This window comes from Centruroides sculpturatus, unplaced genomic scaffold (genome assembly GCF_000671375.1).
Source record: "Centruroides sculpturatus isolate CEXI.00-Female unplaced genomic scaffold, Cexi_2.0 scaffold272, whole genome shotgun sequence".
In the NCBI taxonomy this organism is placed as follows: Eukaryota; Metazoa; Arthropoda; class Arachnida; order Scorpiones; family Buthidae; genus Centruroides; species Centruroides sculpturatus.
In genome coordinates this window covers 1-22,503 of record NW_019384484.1, presented here as the reverse complement: position 1 = coordinate 22,503, position 22,503 = coordinate 1, and the positions used below count along the sequence as shown (strand labels likewise).

General features: G+C 28.7%; 1 long non-coding RNA gene across 1 annotated transcript; it reads left to right on the top strand.

Moving 5' to 3' along the window:
- Positions 1-14,347: 14,347 nt before the first annotated feature.
- LOC111621536 lies at positions 14,348-21,158 on the top strand. The gene is made up of 3 exons (XR_002756093.1): positions 14,348-14,600; positions 18,324-18,484; positions 20,415-21,158. It is a non-coding gene; the product is annotated as an uncharacterized LOC111621536 (long non-coding RNA).
- The last annotated feature ends 1,345 nt before the right edge of the window (positions 21,159-22,503 follow it).

Here is a 22,503-nt window from a genome sequence, read left to right as displayed (position 1 = left end):
TGGAATAACTTTTCTGGAAAGGTGAAATTGAAGTGCAAAAGCTGTAGAATAAAGATATGTAATGTTCAATTTTATTGCCCCCTTTCTCCTCTTAATTAATATTTGTTAAAAATTAATTTTTTAATACAAATAGTATTTTTAATATTTAACTTACATTAATATGTATTTGGGTAAATGCCTGGAGCTCCTTTCAGAGTTCAGAGTAAGGTAACCCCTTATGAGCGCCTCTGCCCCCATAAAATGACAGTGTTTAATTTTGCCGGAGTCGGAGTCGAGTTTTTTTACCGACTTCACAGTCCTCAACACATCTTTATATCTTTTTCTGACTTTGGAAATGTTCATTTTTAGATACCTGAAGGGAATTTTACGTGTTATGATTGATACGTTTCTAGTACCTGCGGATTAGACGGCCGAGCGGTCAAGGTGGCAGCCTACCGCTCTGGGGGGACCCAGCATCGAATCCGGACGGGTCAAAGAATCCCCAAGAATTTTTCGGGGATTCTTCGGGGGTGGGCGGTTCGGATATGTCGGGCCCGTCCCTCACCATCTGGTCGCCCCATAATGGGCCTGCTTTAAAAGGCCCTCTTAACTTTTCCGCCCTGTGGATACTTTTTTTTTTAAAAGTATTTGTGGACTGAATTTTAGATAATTGCCAACTCGTGTAGAAAGTGGAAAATAAACATTTACAGTAAACAGGAAAATTTTCATTTTATCTAATGACTACTAATGTAAGCAGCAAAATATTTCTATTAATTATAATATTATTAATATTAATATTATTAATTATAATTATTATATTAAAATATTTCTATAAAATATTAAAATTCTATTACTGTAATAAATTAATACTACTAATTAAAAGCTGATTACCTCAGGCCGGCAGATTTCTGCTCAATCTTTGGTCGCTTGGAGTGTTACTAGTTGAAAAACGTATAAAATTTTTGTAGTATATTTTAAACAATCGGTTAGTGAAAAGAAGGTAGAGATATGAAACAATACTTATAATGATATGTTCATCAATAATTGTGTGTTTATATCATAATTTCGTTTTACGAAAGTGGACAACCCATTAATATTTAACGAAGGAATTACTCGTGATCTATTTTTACTTGTATTTTTGAATTCCGAAAAGATCGTAAGCAACTGGAAACAATTTTCGGTCCATGAGTATATACTAAAAACGGTCCTGTGTACGATATATGGCCTGTATTTAATTAAGTACTGTACATATGAAGTCTCCGGTCAAATTCAATTGAGGAATTAAAAATATTTCCGAGCAGTAATTTGAGGCCCGTCAAAGATAAGCCACGGGTGCATTAAGCATAAGCATATCCGGTCTTAGCTTTCGCGCTAATATATTGAATTTTAACGTTTTAAGTAGCAGCAGATAAAAGTATGCATTGAGCAGTACTTCAGAACTTTTGGTAGAGAACTTTCTCTACCAAAAGTTCGAATCAAACGATGGAGAATCGCGTCGTCGGGTTACGTGAAAGGAGAGACGTTTGCTTCTTAATTGAATGAATTTTGTAGTCCTTTGTGTGGTGGTCTACATCCACCACACAAAAGGGCCAAGAGGTGTTTAAGAGTAATTTGGTGCGAGAAACCAAACGAAACCCTAAAATCCAGTGGCGTGCCGTGACATTTGATGATAGGAAGCCGACTTCCAGGAGGAATCAGTTAATTCTTTCTTTAAATATATTTTTAATTAATAGATTATTTAACAGCCCGGAACCGGTCCTGGATAGAATTGGATGCGTTATACGTGTAGCAGCCACCCAAGGTCCTAGGCTTCCACCGGGTGACGTTGGTGCTCTGTAAAGCGCATGCGTGAATCTGGCTTTTTGGATGTTGACAATACAGCATTTCCACTCCGCTACTCATATTCGAATATACAATAGCAATCTTATATTTTTTTTTCACGTGTAGTATATAAATTTGTAATAAGATACATAATGTGGTTATAATAAAATAATGTGCGATTATTTTCATATAATTAAAATTAATGAATCGCCGTATTCCACGTCGAACGAAAGCGTGCTCCCGGGATTCGACTACTATACGAAATTATACCAACCGAAACTCGGTCTTACGAAATTCCAAATGATTATTTAGCGAATATTTCAGAACTAAGCTTATAATACAAAGTATCGCTTCTTTAATAATAATTATCAAATACGTAATTTCAGCTATTGTTAATTGCAGTGTTATTTTCTTTTTTGTTTCAAAATTACTGAAATTTATACAGAATTTAAATAATTCAATATTTAAGTTTTTATCTCTTTGTACCCGTACAATAGCAAATATCAGATGAAATAATATAGAGAAAAATTCTTCTGAAAAGAACAATAAAAATATCTCCCATTCAACCATATCCGTAAAGTCAAAATGAAACGCATTCGGGCTGTGACATTTTTAAATTAAATTTTCATATGCCTAATGTGCTACTAGTTTCCATTTTATTAAACAACTGTTCTTGAGATGATTATCAAAACACACCTTATGTTGCCGAGATAATTTATTGAAAACATACTAACGTTTTTGGCCTATTCCATAGGCCATCCTCAGGTTAAACCAGAAGATTGGAACATTGGCATTCCAAAAACAGAATATGTATATTTAAATACAAAAATTAATAACAGGAAACAAGAAAACAGCAGAAAAATTATAAATATAAAAGAAAAACAAAATCAGAAATAATAATAATAATAATAATTCAGTAATAATATCTTAAACAAACATTAATATAAATTAGTAAGGTATATTCATAATACACAAAATTATAAACTAAGGCATAAATTAGGAGTTCATGGAAATGGAGTTCTTTTTGACTATATTGACTGTTTTCTGTTATTAATTTTTGTATTTAAATACATGTATTCTATTTTTGGAACACGAATGTTCCAATCTGCTGGTTTAACCTGAGGATGGCTTATGGAATATGCTGAAAACATTAGTATGTTTCAATAAATTATCTCAGCAACATAAGATGTGTTTTGATAATCTAATAATTATTTGCTGAGTATGTTCTGTTAAATGTTCTTGAGATGTTTCTACAGATTTAAATTATAATTACACAGTTTATATTATTAAAATAAATACATTTAAAATGGTATCTGTTTTAAATTTTATATTTAATTATCATCAAACTTTAATTAAAATATAAAATTGCATTCATGTGAATATACATTTTTTTAATTGTAAATTTGATGTAAAAAGTTCTTATATTAATTTTATAAAAATGAACAATTAAAATGCTTATTTTTAATCATAGTTCTTTGTTGTAGATCTAATATAATATTAATACTTGAATGTTTTCCTCTGAAGAGGTAATGATGTTTCTTCTTCTTTATTTTAAATTTATTTATATATGATGTGTCATACACAATGTAAGTTAAACTTCTTGTTAAACTAGTTTAGAACTGTATTTATTTAATTTTAAAAATAAAACTAACTTAACACGCAATACATTACTATACAACATGTCACTGTATTGCTGACACCAGACTGTTTATCGAAGTTAACTCATAATTAAACAAGAGCAGGTTTATTTTTGTTGTATGTGTAACACATTACTATATTGTCGATACAGTGAGGTATTGTGCAATTGATCAGTAACATGGTAAAACTCTATAATTTATTAATATTTTGCAGCACTTTGTTGCATTAATTGATGATGTGAGTAAAAAAATAACTTAGTATGGATTATTTGTAAATAATCCATACTAAGTTTATATTATCAAACATCTATAATAAGCTCATTTCTCATTAGAAGTAATGCTCTAGTTAAATAATGAAGTAATTGTTGTTTGATTATAAATAATTTTTCAAGGTTAGACAAAGTAGAAGAAGTAATTTATTAGTTTTTAGAGTTAAAATAACTTGAAAATCAATGACTTTTACATAAAAATACATTAAGAAATTATCTAGAAATAATAATTGAGGTTTAAAAGTGCTTTTCTTTTTATAAATAATGAATGCATATGCCTATTGATTTTTGAGGTAAAATTTATAACATTATTTAGAAAAATACAAATGAATATAGAAAGAGCAGTGTTATACTATTAATATTATGAATATATTAATATGTCTACTGTTGTATTTTCTAATATATAGATTCATCTTCACATGCATTGAGTAAATAATATAAATTTTAAATTTGTTAACATAAAAAAATAATGGAGGAGAATGGAAGGTAAGAATTTATGAGAATTTACATATCTCATCTTGCAACCATAATAAATAGAACCTGTAGTACAGGTACTCCTCACTTTACGACATATCTGCTTAAAGACCACTCACACTTACGGCCAATCGAGTTTCGACCTACAATTTGGGTAATCCCCTTTCTCAGCTTGAGTGTCGATCAGTGGTGATTGGTGACATGCTCACTGAGTGTAGTATAGGCTTGCTATGGACTTTTTTAGTCAGTTTGATGTAATTTAAACAATTGCAGGCCTTGCCAATGTGTTTAATTTAGATGTTGAAGTGGAAGACATTGCTGAATTAGTGGATTATGCCAATGGAGAGCTAACAAATGAAGATTTAACAGGGTTAAAAGCGATGCAGTATTTGGAAGAGGAAGAAGATGAAAGAACTGAAGACTGAAAAAGAAATTCATGGTACTGTACATGGGTTAGCTGGTGTGTTCTCCAAAATTAATGCAGCTCTGCTGGAACTTGAGGCTATGGATCCTAATACTGAACATTTTAACATAAAGTTGAATGTGGGATGAGTGAACTTTTGAAGTGCTATAGAGAAATTTATCAAGAAAAAAAAAGATTACAATGCAAACAANCGGTAAACCGGTATTTTAATTTTCATTTACCGAATTACCGGTAAATGAAAAGTCGGTAAATTTACAATCCCTAGTGTCTATTGTACCAGAACCCCTTTAGCCGCCACTCGAAATCATGAAGTGGCGTTTCCACTTCCCAGGATGAAAACCGAGGAGTTGAATTTGTTTACAACGATAACGTGTAATATGTAAACGAATGGATGTGACCAACAAATTAGAAAATGTTCAATTGTGAATATTAACGTCGGGGTGTTTGTAAGAATGTGTTGTAATGAAACTGAAGAAATCAGAATCTTCGCCGTGTTCGAGATGGTAACATCTCGGTTGAGATTTAGTCATTGCACTCGGACCGGGCCAAGACGGAGCGTGTAATCTGTGACACACATTCTGCTAAATATCTAGCAATCGCGTAACTTGGATTTGAATCGCCGTATTCCACGTCGAACGAAAGCGTGCTCCCGGGATTCGACTACTATACGAAATTATACCAACCGAAACTCGGTCTTACGAAATTCCAAATGATTATTTAGCGAATATTTCAGAACTAAGCTTATAATACAAAGTATCGCTTCTTTAATAATAATTATCAAATACGTAATTTCAGCTATTGTTAATTGCAGTGTTATTTTCTTTTTTGTTTCAAAATTACTGAAATTTATACAGAATTTAAATAATTCAATATTTAAGTTTTTATCTCTTTGTACCCGTACAATAGCAAATATCAGATGAAATAATATAGAGAAAAATTCTTCTGAAAAGAACAATAAAAATATCTCCCATTCAACCATATCCGTAAAGTCAAAATGAAACGCATTCGGGCTGTGACATTTTTTAATTAAATTTTCTTTCGTTTAAATAAAAAATAAATTTTATATTTATTAATTTTTTAAAATAAATGAATTCTAACAAAATACAAATACATTTTAAATACTGTAGAAAATGCAACAATTTAATTTATTAAATATGTATCAATAGTTTTCTTTGTAGTATCTGTGTTTAGTAGTTAAATTATTTTGACCCAATTGAATTTGATTATTATTGATTCATTCCTTTCTTATCCCCGCTCTAAATAAGTATTCTATTTTTCTGAATGAGCCAGATTCTGAACAAGGAGCTGAAGTAGCTAGATCGCACACTTCTTAGTTGGAATAACTTTTCTGGAAAGGTGAAATTGAAGTGCAAAAGCTGTAGAATAAAGATATGTAATGTTCAATTTTATTGCCCCCTTTCTCCTCTTAATTAATATTTGTTAAAAATTAATTTTTTAATACAAATAGTATTTTTAATATTTAACTTACATTAATATGTATTTGGGTAAATGCCTGGAGCTCCTTTCAGAGTTCAGAGTAAGGTAACCCCTTATGAGCGCCTCTGCCCCCATAAAATGACAGTGTTTAATTTTGCCGGAGTCGGAGTCGAGTTTTTTTACCGACTTCACAGTCCTCAACACATCTTTATATCTTTTTCTGACTTTGGAAATGTTCATTTTTAGATACCTGAAGGGAATTTTACGTGTTATGATTGATACGTTTCTACTACCTTGGATTAGACGGCCGAGCGGTCAAGGTGGCAGCCTACCGCTCTGGGGGACCCAGCATCGAATCCGGACGGGTCAAAGAATCCCCAAGAATTTTTCGGGGATTCTTCGGGGGTGGGCGGTTCGGATATGTCGGGCCCGTCCCTCACCATCTGGTCGCCCCATAATGGGCCTGCTTTAAAAGGCCCTCTTAACTTTTCCGCCCTGTGGATACTTTTTTTTTAAAAGTATTTGTGGACTGAATTTTAGATAATTGCCAACTCGTGTAGAAAGTGGAAAATAAACATTTACAGTAAACAGGAAAATTTTCATTTTATCTAATGACTACTAATGTAAGCAGCAAAATATTTCTATTAATTATAATATTATTAATATTAATATTATTAATTNGTCACGGCACGCCACTGCTGTAGTAGACGTGTAGTATAGAAATTTGTAATAAGATACATAATGTGGTTATAATAAAATAATGTGCGATTATTTTCATATAAGTAAAATTAATATGTATTTATTATTTAGAAAATACAAGGGAAGCGGCGCATCCATCGCTTCTAATGACCGCACGCCACTGCTAAAATCTAACACGAAACTCACAGTAGAACGACAGATTTCGTCACAAGTATAGGGATGTTAATCCAAATTACTGAATCAGTAGTTCTGTCGTTGATTAGTTTAAAACAAAATCAGAGGCTTAACCAAACTGACGTAGTAAATACAGTATTGATTTATTGCATCAAATTTCATTTTCAGAATCTATGTATCAGTATGCTTAGAGTTCACATTACTACTGTACAGCAGTGGCGTGCCGTCATTAGAAGCGTTGGAAGCGCCGCTTCCCTCGTATTCTCTAAAAAATAAATAAATANAATTTTTCATTAATGTAGGTTAAAAATTACTAATCCTTATTAGTAATATGTTAAAAATATTGATTATATAGAATCTTAAAAATATAAAGATATATTGAGAAATTTGATTGTAAGGTATTTTGTATAGCACAATTTCTAAGTCTAAATGGAAAATAATTGCAAGTTTAAGAATATTTAAATCTAATAACTATTCTTTCATTATAATTTGCAAAAAATCCAACTCTGTATTTTCAATGTAGATACAACTTTTAATAATTATAATTTGGCATCAACATATTATGTTTTTTATTTTTATTTTATTTTTTAAGATTTCACAAAATCATTATTCAAACTTAACTATACTTTTAAAATTATTGTGATTCTAATTGTTATGCAGAAGATTAAAAGAATTAATCTATTTAGTTGAAAAAATTGCTAACAGACCTTCTCTTAATCTAAGCCTTACTAAATTTTCAACACCAATCGAATATGCTCAAATATGCGACAAAAAATGACAAACAAGCAGGCTTGTAATAACAAATTTGTATGCCCCTAATACCATTAAAAAAATCCCGTGGGCAATGTCTAATCATGTGTACTATCTAAGTACAGATAATGATGACCACATAAATATTACTGAAATCATTCAAAAGTTGATATACTCTGAAAGGTTTTCAGAACAATGATGTGATTGATTGTATATATTCGTACAGTCATATCATATGTTTAATTTATAATGTTCAAGTTTTATTATCTGACAATGTTATAGGTCAGCTTTACTTGGAAACAACTTACTTAATTTTTACCCTATTTGTGCTCAGCAATTATTTCAGCTACAACCTTATCTGATCTGTCTCTGCTTTTTATCCTGAAATTAATTAATTATTGAAGAGATATTTTTTCTGAGAAATGAAAATTATTGCTATTGTGAAGTTTGTATTCAAATCAAATAGTTTATTTATTAAGTGCTTTCTGTAGTTTTATTGTTATTGTTATGGTTAATGCCTGTAATTTAATGATATCAAGAGCCATGAAACGTTTTTTCTTAACCTGCCAGTTGAAAACACTGATCTAAGCTGTGTAAAGCTCTTCTAACCAGTGGCTATATCTTCCTAAATAAAATACAAGAAACTTCAGATATTAAATGTTTATGAATAATAAGAATGGGGGAAACTTATCATTGTATTAAGATTCTAATCAATTCTGATACTAGTTTAAGTGTTGGAAAAATTTTAAATAATGTTAGCATCATAAATCTAAACAATTCCAGTCCTTTTCATTTTGATCTCAAAATGAAGATGTAAGACTTTTACCATAATAAAACATGAACATAAAATTTGAAAAAATTTTATCTTAATTTTATTAAATCTCCTAGCAGCCTTCTAAAAATCTTCTTGGTATGATAATCTTAGTATTAAAACATTTTAATTTTATATTTTCTTTTGTTATAAATTTATTCATACTCTTATTATATAAATTCATCTGTTAATTAAAACTTATATTTATTCAAATAAATTTTAATTATTATTTTTCTATAAAACTTACTTTAAAATGAATTTGTAAACTAAATTTTCTAATTTCAGCTTTATGTTGATATAGAAGCAATGAAAAGCAAGTATTGAAAATATTCATTTAAAAAACTATATACAGTATATCTTAGAAAGTGTGGCAATTATTTATAGTCTTAATGCCCTCTTATTCTTGAAATATCATTAAAAATCCTAATATTTCAGAATGCAATAAAAATTTTTCTTGAATTGAAAAACTGCATTCAAAACCAGCAATGTTGACTATTTTTCCATATTTTATTCTTTGTAAGAGTTTTTCTGTAGGTGTATTTCACTATTTTCCTGTAATAAATTTATAATGTGCAAATCTAAACTAAAGCATAAACTAATAACTATAGTATCTTTTACATTTTTTATCATCAATATATTATATTCTTCTGATTAATTGCTATGTTAATAGGTTTTAGAATTTATTAGATTAATCAATAAAGCTGCATCTACTTTAAAATCACAGAAGGTGAAAGTTGCAGAAACATAAAATAAATTTTTAAATTACATAATGTTTGTAACAGAAGAGGAATTATTAGCTACATAATGAATTATATCATCTCAACATGTAGTTAATGATAAAGCAGTTAGCAAGATACATAAAATATTCAAATAATAAATGAAATTATGATTTATATTTTATATTAAAAGTTCTTTACAAATGATACAAATGATCATATTGTTTTGAATTTAATTTTCAGAATTATTAAGAAATACATTTTAATTTTTTCAAATTCTGAACAGACGCAAATTTTGAAATAATCATTCTATTTTTTAATATACTTTTCAGTGTTTATAGACTAATATTTCAAATTTTATTACTTTTATAGAAATAATAATTTTTTACTACAAATTATTTTGATTATTTGACAATGAAATATAATGTGGTGGTAACTTTTTAAATGTTTATAGAAAATATGATTTACATTTAAAAGTCTTAAATATTTTAAAATTTAAATAATACTGTACTTTGAACAAATAATTTCAAGCATTCAATTGCATTAAAAAATGTGAAGAAAATTAGAACTTATATTTTTGCTTATTTATAGTAAAAATTAAAAAAAAAACCCTCCAACATTCTCTACTCTTTTTTATGGAAACCAATGTCAAATAACATAATTGGAAAGAGACTAAGCTTCTAATATAGTTCATTCTGTTCCTTTGTATTATTATAATTAAAACAACATATGAAAATAAATATTTTTCTTAACTTTATTTAAAATAAATTCCAATAATTTTCCAAAACTTATTTACACATTAATCAGCATCATATAACTATTAAAAATTTACATTTTTATTAATCTTCTCTTTTAGATGACATTATTATTTTGTGGCTTTAATATTTTCAAATAAAATCAATTTTTACATGTTTTTAAAACAAGAAAAAAGTAAAAAATTAAGATTTTAAGTTGCTTTATGCCACATATATAAAATGATTGTAACAAATTATGTTAAGCCATTTTAGTATTAGATAATGTAAATTTTAAATGTAATTAAAAAATCTGAAATGATATATAGTGAATCACTTATTTGGTGACCAACCTGTCTTTCTGTACTCAAAATTAGATCCATTAACATTTTCTTTCAATATGATTCTGGAAGTTGATACATCCCATAACAGATTTGTAGAACTATAATTATTTAGTGAATAATAAAAAGAAATCATGATCACAATAAAAAGAAATTGTCATCTGATATCATGCAGGATAGAAACATGCATTCATTCACTCATTACTCTTTACTATAAGCTTAAAAATCAACATTACACTTTCAAAATTTATAGTTAAACTATTAAATAAAATAAAAATTAAACCAGGATACAATTAAAAGACTAATATTTCGCCAAACTTCCATAAGGAAGTTGGGGACTGGAACAGTCCAACAACATCGTGTGGATGCTGTGAAATTAAATTAAATTTAATATGAGTTTTAAAAAACAAAAAAATGCCACCCACTTGCAATTTAAGGGATGAGGAGTCCTCCTGACATGGAGCAATTAACTCCCTCCTCTCCCTGTAGAAAAGGGTATGTTGCACTAAATTATAATTTTTGATTGTGTTCAAAATTTGTTTATAAGAAATAAAATAGTGAAATGTAATATTTTTAGTTTATTGATATAAAAATTACAATAATAATACTAAAAATATAAATTAATATAACATTTCATAAATCAAATATTTCCTAACAATTTAAAAATTTATCATTGTGTGACTGTTTAATACATTAACTTCTGAAGATAACTATAATTACGGTATTAAATAAATAACAAGAATTGTTAGTTATCATATATTGATAAATTTTTCATAAAATACTAATTATTTTATTGTGTGTTATATATACATCTATATAAATACTAAACAGTAAAAATAGAAAATATAATACTTTATATTTTCAAACAACTTATATTTGCTATTTTTACAATGTAATTAATTTTAATTTACTAAAATCTTTATCTGTAATTTAACTTTGAATAAATAAAATTCATGTATTTAATCTTAAATTCTAAGCAATTCTTTTTCATTTGCATTAATTACTATCAATAGTTATATAACACATTTCGCCAAACCTCTATTAAGAGGTTGGGGACAGAGTGTCCAACAGCATGGATGCTGCGAAATGCTGAATAATATCAAAATTTCAATAGGACACTTGCCTATTGCTGTCGGTTCGCCATGTTTTCGTTCATTTCTCCATGCCCTTGATTTCACACTGATCTTTCCTTGTGGCATCTATTAACAAAATATTTGGGTAAATTAAGTTCCCGCACCCAAACAAAATAGTTTAGCACTTTGTTTAAAAATTTTCACATCGTAAAGATTTAAAATGAAATCTTCCATTTAATTTTTATTTCACAAACCTGAAGATTATCCAGATGAAAATCAAATGGCCATTTTAATAATTTTAACATATTTTTTGAAAACTTTACTTACCATCTTAATGGTTTTTCCATCTTTCATATATTATTTATTTTTAATAATAGATCTTTTATTTTAACAAAATGAAAAAAAAAACTATCAAATTAATCACAAATATATGTTTATATTTTTTCAATCTTTTATTCAGTGTTTCATTATATAAGTTTAGTTAAATCACTTAAAATATGAACCAATAAAATCAATTACATTTCTTTTTAATACAATTGAAATAAGTATTTCTTATTTTACATTTCTTTTTAAACAAAATGAATAAAGCCAATGTTGAGAAATAATTTTATTAAGAATAAGTGTTAAAATATTAACTTATGTAAAAATGAGTTTTATGTCAAAGAAATACAAGATTTTTTATATTCAAGATTTTTTTTTTTTTTATCATGGTACATGTACCCAATGATATGAATGACATTACCCTCAAATGTGGTGACAATGACTATACATCAAGAGAATTTGCTTACCTTATAAAACATCTGCAACATGACTTGAGAGGTTAATCTTTTAACACTCTTATTATAGCAAAGTTCTACATTAATTTATTAAGCCATATTAGAGTTGAAGAAATACCAAACTCAATGTTGCCAAGTTACACAGATAAATTAAATGCCACACGAAGGCCGTGAAATTTTTAAAACAAGCAAAATTTCACTTACCACGTTTCCTATAGTGGACATTATCCAATTTGAAATGACAGTTTCACAGATGCTTCACTATCTCATTTTGGGAATTTATATTTATACATATTTAAATACTACATTCTATTATAAAAATCAAAAATGTTTTACTTTAAATATTTTTAAAGTTGTTGTTTTGTTTAAAACATGAAAGAGTCTGTAAAGATCAAACTAACTTTCTGGAAATCATCCTCTTTCTCTATCATTACATTATGTTCTTATACCCGGTATCATCACAAACCTGAATTCACATGATGCTTAGAGATGACAAGTCTAAAAACTTATCTGAGTAATTCATAAGATGCACTATTTTCAAAATGGTCTAGGACCACCTTGTCCCATCATTGGAGGAGGAAGTAAAGGACCCTGATGATGAAAAGGCATTGGACCAGGACCTGGACCTGGAAATGGACCTGGTATTCCTGGCACTGATGTTGCAGGTGGCATTCCTGAAAGGAACACAAAGAATAGGTCATTTCAATTAAACTACAATTTTATTTCAAGATTACTATAAACAATTAATATTTAATGACTTTCCCAAGTAAGATGAAAATTTTAATATATTAAAAATAAGCATTATTTTATTCATTATTAATTTTCTTTGTACATGATTTTACACAACATTTCATAGTAAAACTAATAACATCATTTACAATTTTCTAAATATAACAATAAAATGCAGTTGTGATTAAGATTTGCATGAAATAAACTAAATTTTCTTCTTTTCCCACAATTTTATTATTATTCCTAATCTTGAATTTTATCCTAAATTTATGAAAAATTACAGCTGTAATACCTTGAAAATATATTTTCATTTTTTATACAGAAGTCATAATGTGTATGAACTGGTTACAGTATAAATTATTAGTCTTCATTTTGAAAAATATATATAGTGTTAAACAACAATTTGAAGTTAAGGGAAAATCAACATTTATATTCTAATAATACAAGCCACACAAAATTTCCAATCATTATAACTGGTAAAAGATGAATCTTTCAATCATATAATCATCCTTATCTATTGTTTATTGCTTGAATAATTAATCCAAATGTTTTAACTGTCTTCTAACTTTCAAAGTTTCTTCATTATGTGACTGAAAATTTCAATAGATGAAGTTGCTACATTTCTTTCTATCAACTTAAAAACAATGACAATAATCAAAATCTAGTCTTATATATGTATGATAAAAACGTTTTTACAATTGAAATAGAATCTACTTCATTATGTCATTGTTCACCCTCAGTATATATCACATAGCTTTATTAGTAATAAAATTTTCTTGACTTATGAATTATTCACAAAAGTTAGAAACCAGGCTGTAAATCATTTAGAAGTTATCACATTGTACATTCATAATCTCTCATAAGCATGTATTCTTAGCAATCAAATTTTTAATAAATTTTACTTAATAATAATGCATTTTTGAACCATTAGAAAGTAATTAATTCCTTAATAGTTCTTTCCACACATCACATTATCACAAATAACAGATATAACAATTACACATTATATGGTTGTATGAAAATAATTCAACTTTAAAAACATATTTTTTGAAATAAAATTGTATTTNAAATCTCGATTACTCACTTCCCCCACACTATTGTTCAGCTTACATGTTCGGACGTGTCGTGCAGAATCGACACATAGCTACAATTTATTTTGTGTTATTTATTTCTGTTTGTTATATCTACGGAGACTCGAGAGACTCTATGTGGTGATTTCTTGTAACCGTGAACGAATCAAAAGATGAGATATCTCAAGATTAATGAGAACATTTATTATCTTACATACATCCAACTTGGATTTTACACAAATTGGGAAATTATACCCCGACTTACGCGGTTATCGCTCGGTCCCACCTATCGCGTAAGTTCGGGGTATTACTGTATTTATAAATAACTCATGCAACTCACAAGATTTCAAATGCTTTGCTTTTCGGAAAGATTAGATCTCGATTTATATCGACCCGATCGATGCAAGTTTTCTACTCGTGCAACTTTCGGGGATGGACGAAGCAATAAAGACGTAGAATTTAAGAAGAAAATCTTTTTCGTCTCTAGGGCAAACATTCTGCAGGATAAGTGCAGAAGAAAAGTTATTATTATTTCCTCGAGTACTAATTCAATAATTGAAATGAATTTTTATTTTTACGAAAGTAAACATTGTAGCGGCGGTTTTTAACGTTTGTTCGAAATTCACAGTTTGTTTCTTGCGCTCTTGGATCGTGTCGGGTTTTTATGCCGTTTGCAAAAGAATTTTCAGGTAACTCTTACAGCTTCATTCTAGACGTAAGAATTTGTTTAATATTCCTCGGAGAATCGGTCCCAGAAGACATCTCGGCCATTTTCGCTTTCGATTCGAATCTTTAAGATTTAATTATGGAACTGCGGCGAGCATTTTCTTTTTCTCGTTGACGTAATTTAAGTTTTCTGCTTTCGTTCGACGAATTGTAAATTTTCTTTTTGAAAGAATGAGGATGTTCCAATGGCTATAATGCTTCTATCGGAACCTCGTCGGTTCCGATAGAAGAACGCGGTGGTGCCGGAGGGAGTTCCTCAGACACGCCACCTTCTTCTTCGAGGATCCGGTGCTCGACTATGTGTGTCCAATCGATTAGTTCGGTGTTGAAATAGACCGTAGAGCAACAGGCAGCGGGTTACGACCTTCCCCAAGTGCATAAGGCGCCGGACTCTCCCGGAGGTGGGAAGTTCTGAATCCATTCCACTTGGTCGAGGTCGTCAGGACTCAGCCAACCAGAGACCTTGTTGTGGAGGATATCTTCGTCCGACCTCTTCTCGGAGTTCGTTGTCACGCCCTCGTTTCTCGAGTCCTGCCTCTTCGTTGGCGACGGGGACTTCGTTGTCTTCCTAAAGTCGGAACGGAGAAGAATCCGAGAGCGCCACCCGAGTAGAGACCGTGGTATCTGCGATTTCCTTTGGTCTAGGGGGAATCCTCTTCAATTTTCAACAACTTATATCCTCTCTGCACCCGGATGTGACCACGGACTTGTCATCGACTGAGTGTTATGTTCGGCAGACAATGCTTGATTCCGGAATGTGACCACTCGGACATTCGGCTGACTTATTTTTTCAACTTCTTTCAATACGTATGCTCATAAATTTGGAATTTTAAAAAAGGTTTTGAAAGATTAATAAACCAATAAAAATGCAAATCCTATACGCAATGACAGATTAATCATACATAAGCCTAATGACTAGAAATGGGGGACCCGAGAAACGGAGATTCAAATATACAAAAATGGTTTGAATTTTATGTACTGAACATGTTAGTATTTTGGATGATATTTCTATACTTTTCCCCCGTACTGTGTATTTTTGTTTTAGTATTTGTAATATTCTGGTTGTTTTCTAAATATTATTTATGCATATTTTTCGAACAAAATGTATAATGGAAACCCAGGCACGTGCCTCGTGCAATCCGGTACTGGACTCACCTACCTCGGGGACCACGAAATTTGAAAAACAATTATGCTAAAGCAATTTTGGCCCACCAGTGGCTAGGTTCCGTTCCCTAAACACTGGGAGATCGGTCTTGGATCAGGACAGGCTGACCACGTGGAGTTTTCTGGGTTTCTCCACGTCTGTAACGACGCCTGAATAGGGGCCAGTTTCCCTTAAAAAGATCTCCCGGAAGGCATCCCCCTAGGCAGATCACCCAAGTGTTGCGTTGCCATAACTAAACCAAACAAACAAACTAAAGCAATTTTACCATTGCACTTGTATAATTTATAATTATAAACTAATATCGTCTAATTGTAACTATAGATGTTTAGTCTTAACAAGAGCGGATAAGCGTATAGGCACGAAATAATGGTTAGCAAAGAATAATTTAATCTCCTTCATTTCAGCCCCTTCTTTTTTGTGCCTTTGATTTCTAAGTTCTGCCTTCCGTCTAAAATAGTCTTTTTACCTCATCAAGTCCTGCGACTCCTTTTTCTATTTCAGATATCGTGTCTTGCCAATACTTATTACGTGCAAAATTGAGGCATTTTTCAAGGAGTTTCCTAATGTCATCTGGGATATTGATGCAGTCCCGCAATATAAATGATGATTGCTTCCTTGGTACAAATCCAGACTAACTTTCTTGTATTTCTTCTTCAAATTACTTTGCACTTGAAAAGTTAATCACACCTAAGTTAATTCTCATCAGGCTATTCGGGTCTTCAAAATGCATTTCATTTTCTAGCTTTTAGCTCATTTAATGCTTTATACTTCATATTTTTGGTATATCGAATGGACTTAAATAAACAAAACTTTTTTATCTTCCACCTCAACGCTCTATTTTCATCCGGTACATTGATTCGATGGGTTGACATCGGAAAACTTTCATTCTTCTTACTTATTCAAGAAATCCAGTTTGCAACTTGTCTTTGTAATATTCTGGTTCAATCTTCGGAGACAGTTTTCTATACTTCCTATAAAATATTGGCCGGTGTCGCCATTTTAATACTTAATACCCAGCTAGAATGCTTCTTCACAACACCTTATCTCACTGAGAATTATTTAACTAACTGAAACGAACGTTTTCAACCTGTTCTACAGGCCATGTTCAGGTTTTTAAAAAATCATGGTGCATTGATAACTGTTCTTTTTGTATAAGCCAGTTAAGAACACATTTAAAGTACAAAATTCTTTGGAATATTGAGCTATTTGAATCCAAAGAATAAATTTCAGTAATATATACACAATTTAAAATAACAAAATAATAAAATAGATAGAAAAATTACATTCACAATGTCAATTTTTATTGGTTTATCAAAACACACCTTATGTTGCCGAGATAATTTATTGAAAACAAACTAACGTTTTCAGCCTTTTCCACAGATTTCGATTATGTCCATACAATTAAAAAAAAACTTATTAGAGTGCATATATTTCCACTCCGTGACATCCTGATTGAAGATAGTTTATACATTGCCCTTCTATAAATTTCAACAAATTCATCCTTAATGTATCGGTTTTATAACGTTGGCTTCCTCCATTCTACCACTGATCCTTCCCTTTGCTCCATTCTAGACAAAGCCGGACAACACTGTCCTTTTTTTCTCTGTCATATGTTCTTTAAGACGTTTATTAGCATCCGAAGTAAGGAAGTAAAGGTTTCGCTTCATGATAATACAACGCCTCACAACCTTTCTGATGGTGCTTACAACTTCATTGCATCCTACAGACAATAAAACTAAATTGTAAAATAGATGGATCTAATTATAATCAGCAACACAAAATTCTAATTTTTCTGGACTAATAAAAGAGCGAAAGAATCAAACATTCAGAAAAATGAGAAAATGATAGGCTATCCAAAAATATTTATTATTTGCAAAACGGTGGATGTGTTTAGTGTATATCAATAAGTGAACATTTTATTGAATAAACAATGTGCGTTGCACACTTTTTTCAGAAAAAAAATTTACCTTAATACTTATGGAAAACATTCTTGTAACTGAAGTATTTTCTCTTGTAGAAGCTGTTGCGAGATTGTTAAGGATTGATAAAGCAATTTTTAATAAAGTGTGTGTTGTTTCTCATAAAATAAATAATAATACAACAAACACAAATAAGAAATTTCATTTTTAAAAATTCTTTATTATCCATTAAATCATGTCACTTTAACAGACGAAATATTTCGATGTGAAATACTTGTTAGACAGAGACAGCATAGAATTATACACACTTCATTACATTTTTATATCTATGTGAAAATAAGCTTATATTTTAAGTAATTTTTTTTTCATAACATATAATCATGCGCTAATTCTTTATTACAAATAGGTATTTGCAATCCCATTCATATGTAAATATTCAATTACTGTTCTTTTCTCTTTCGAATTCATTGTTACACATCACATGATTTTTAACCATTATTATTTTAATAAGTGATGAAATATTTATGCACCTATGGACTCATTCATTCAACAGATTAAACAACTATCATATTTATTTCTGTAAAAATACTTTCATCTTTCAGTTCCTTTCCAATGTTTGTTATCAAGCTGGAGAGACTCCCAGGAGCAGCTGTTCCAGTGGCTTATACGAAACATCCTTCAATTTATATGCTAATTAAATGACGAAATTTGATACACGTAATGCATCCGTCTTTTATTTACAAAAACAGAATTTTTTGTTTTGGTAAGTTAAAAAGCAAAAGGGAATCTTGAACGAAACATAAAATAATTTCTTTGAATTCTAATTAAAAATTTTTTGATATAATAAATTTACTTACCTTTCTGTTTAGATTGTAGTTTGAATCTCTTAACATATTCTTTAGACACATCTGAATCTGTGTCTAAAGAATAGCTAACAAAGTGATTAGTGATCGTGTCTAACATGTTCCAAAACTTTCGTATCATAAAATAATATATGTAATATTTTTGGATCTCAATCTTATAGTGAAAATGGGCAATAAATTAACACACAGTATTTGTAAACACAGAACATCCCATTATAATTAAAACTTAAAATCATCATTGATGAAATATCAATTACTGTTAACTGCAAATTTTTCATTAATGTAGGTTAAAAATTACTAATCCTTATTAGTAATATGTTAAAAATATTGATTATATAGAATCTTAAAAATATAAAGATATATTGAGAAATTTGATTGTAAGGTATTTTGTATAGCACAATTTCTAAGTCTAAATGGAAAATAATTGCAAGTTTAAGAATATTTAAATCTAATAACTATTCTTTCATTATAATTTGCAAAAAATCCAACTCTGTATTTTCAATGTAGATACAACTTTTAATAATTATAATTTGGCATCAACATATTATGTTTTTTATTTTTATTTTATTTTTTAAGATTTCACAAAATCATTATTCAAACTTAACTATACTTTTAAAATTATTGTGATTCTAATTGTTATGCAGAAGATTAAAAGAATTAATCTATTTAGTTGAAAAAATTGCTAACAGACCTTCTCTTAATCTAAGCCTTACTAAATTTTCAACACCAATCGAATATGCTCAAATATGCGACAAAAAATGACAAACAAGCAGGCTTGTAATAACAAATTTGTATGCCCCTAATACCATTAAAAAAATCCCGTGGGCAATGTCTAATCATGTGTACTATCTAAGTACAGATAATGATGACCACATAAATATTACTGAAATCATTCAAAAGTTGATATACTCTGAAAGGTTTTCAGAACAATGATGTGATTGATTGTATATATTCGTACAGTCATATCATATGTTTAATTTATAATGTTCAAGTTTTATTATCTGACAATGTTATAGGTCAGCTTTACTTGGAAACAACTTACTTAATTTTTACCCTATTTGTGCTCAGCAATTATTTCAGCTACAACCTTATCTGATCTGTCTCTGCTTTTTATCCTGAAATTAATTAATTATTGAAGAGATATTTTTTCTGAGAAATGAAAATTATTGCTATTGTGAAGTTTGTATTCAAATCAAATAGTTTATTTATTAAGTGCTTTCTGTAGTTTTATTGTTATTGTTATGGTTAATGCCTGTAATTTAATGATATCAAGAGCCATGAAACGTTTTTTCTTAACCTGCCAGTTGAAAACACTGATCTAAGCTGTGTAAAGCTCTTCTAACCAGTGGCTATATCTTCCTAAATAAAATACAAGAAACTTCAGATATTAAATGTTTATGAATAATAAGAATGGGGGAAACTTATCATTGTATTAAGATTCTAATCAATTCTGATACTAGTTTAAGTGTTGGAAAAATTTTAAATAATGTTAGCATCATAAATCTAAACAATTCCAGTCCTTTTCATTTTGATCTCAAAATGAAGATGTAAGACTTTTACCATAATAAAACATGAACATAAAATTTGAAAAAATTTTATCTTAATTTTATTAAATCTCCTAGCAGCCTTCTAAAAATCTTCTTGGTATGATAATCTTAGTATTAAAACATTTTAATTTTATATTTTCTTTTGTTATAAATTTATTCATACTCTTATTATATAAATTCATCTGTTAATTAAAACTTATATTTATTCAAATAAATTTTAATTATTATTTTTCTATAAAACTTACTTTAAAATGAATTTGTAAACTAAATTTTCTAATTTCAGCTTTATGTTGATATAGAAGCAATGAAAAGCAAGTATTGAAAATATTCATTTAAAAAACTATATACAGTATATCTTAGAAAGTGTGGCAATTATTTATAGTCTTAATGCCCTCTTATTCTTGAAATATCATTAAAAATCCTAATATTTCAGAATGCAATAAAAATTTTTCTTGAATTGAAAAACTGCATTCAAAACCAGCAATGTTGACTATTTTTCCATATTTTATTCTTTGTAAGAGTTTTTCTGTAGGTGTATTTCACTATTTTCCTGTAATAAATTTATAATGTGCAAATCTAAACTAAAGCATAAACTAATAACTATAGTATCTTTTACATTTTTTATCATCAATATATTATATTCTTCTGATTAATTGCTATGTTAATAGGTTTTAGAATTTATTAGATTAATCAATAAAGCTGCATCTACTTTAAAATCACAGAAGGTGAAAGTTGCAGAAACATAAAATAAATTTTTAAATTACATAATGTTTGTAACAGAAGAGGAATTATTAGCTACATAATGAATTATATCATCTCAACATGTAGTTAATGATAAAGCAGTTAGCAAGATACATAAAATATTCAAATAATAAATGAAATTATGATTTATATTTTATATTAAAAGTTCTTTACAAATGATACAAATGATCATATTGTTTTGAATTTAATTTTCAGAATTATTAAGAAATACATTTTAATTTTTTCAAATTCTGAACAGACGCAAATTTTGAAATAATCATTCTATTTTTTAATATACTTTTCAGTGTTTATAGACTAATATTTCAAATTTTATTACTTTTATAGAAATAATAATTTTTTACTACAAATTATTTTGATTATTTGACAATGAAATATAATGTGGTGGTAACTTTTTAAATGTTTATAGAAAATATGATTTACATTTAAAAGTCTTAAATATTTTAAAATTTAAATAATACTGTACTTTGAACAAATAATTTCAAGCATTCAATTGCATTAAAAAATGTGAAGAAAATTAGAACTTATATTTTTGCTTATTTATAGTAAAAATTAAAAAAAAAACCCTCCAACATTCTCTACTCTTTTTTATGGAAACCAATGTCAAATAACATAATTGGAAAGAGACTAAGCTTCTAATATAGTTCATTCTGTTCCTTTGTATTATTATAATTAAAACAACATATGAAAATAAATATTTTTCTTAACTTTATTTAAAATAAATTCCAATAATTTTCCAAAACTTATTTACACATTAATCAGCATCATATAACTATTAAAAATTTACATTTTTATTAATCTTCTCTTTTAGATGACATTATTATTTTGTGGCTTTAATATTTTCAAATAAAATCAATTTTTACATGTTTTTAAAACAAGAAAAAAGTAAAAAATTAAGATTTTAAGTTGCTTTATGCCACATATATAAAATGATTGTAACAAATTATGTTAAGCCATTTTAGTATTAGATAATGTAAATTTTAAATGTAATTAAAAAATCTGAAATGATATATAGTGAATCACTTATTTGGTGACCAACCTGTCTTTCTGTACTCAAAATTAGATCCATTAACATTTTCTTTCAATATGATTCTGGAAGTTGATACATCCCATAACAGATTTGTAGAACTATAATTATTTAGTGAATAATAAAAAGAAATCATGATCACAATAAAAAGAAATTGTCATCTGATATCATGCAGGATAGAAACATGCATTCATTCACTCATTACTCTTTACTATAAGCTTAAAAATCAACATTACACTTTCAAAATTTATAGTTAAACTATTAAATAAAATAAAAATTAAACCAGGATACAATTAAAAGACTAATATTTCGCCAAACTTCCATAAGGAAGTTGGGGACTGGAACAGTCCAACAACATCGTGTGGATGCTGTGAAATTAAATTAAATTTAATATGAGTTTTAAAAAACAAAAAAATGCCACCCACTTGCAATTTAAGGGATGAGGAGTCCTCCTGACATGGAGCAATTAACTCCCTCCTCTCCCTGTAGAAAAGGGTATGTTGCACTAAATTATAATTTTTGATTGTGTTCAAAATTTGTTTATAAGAAATAAAATAGTGAAATGTAATATTTTTAGTTTATTGAT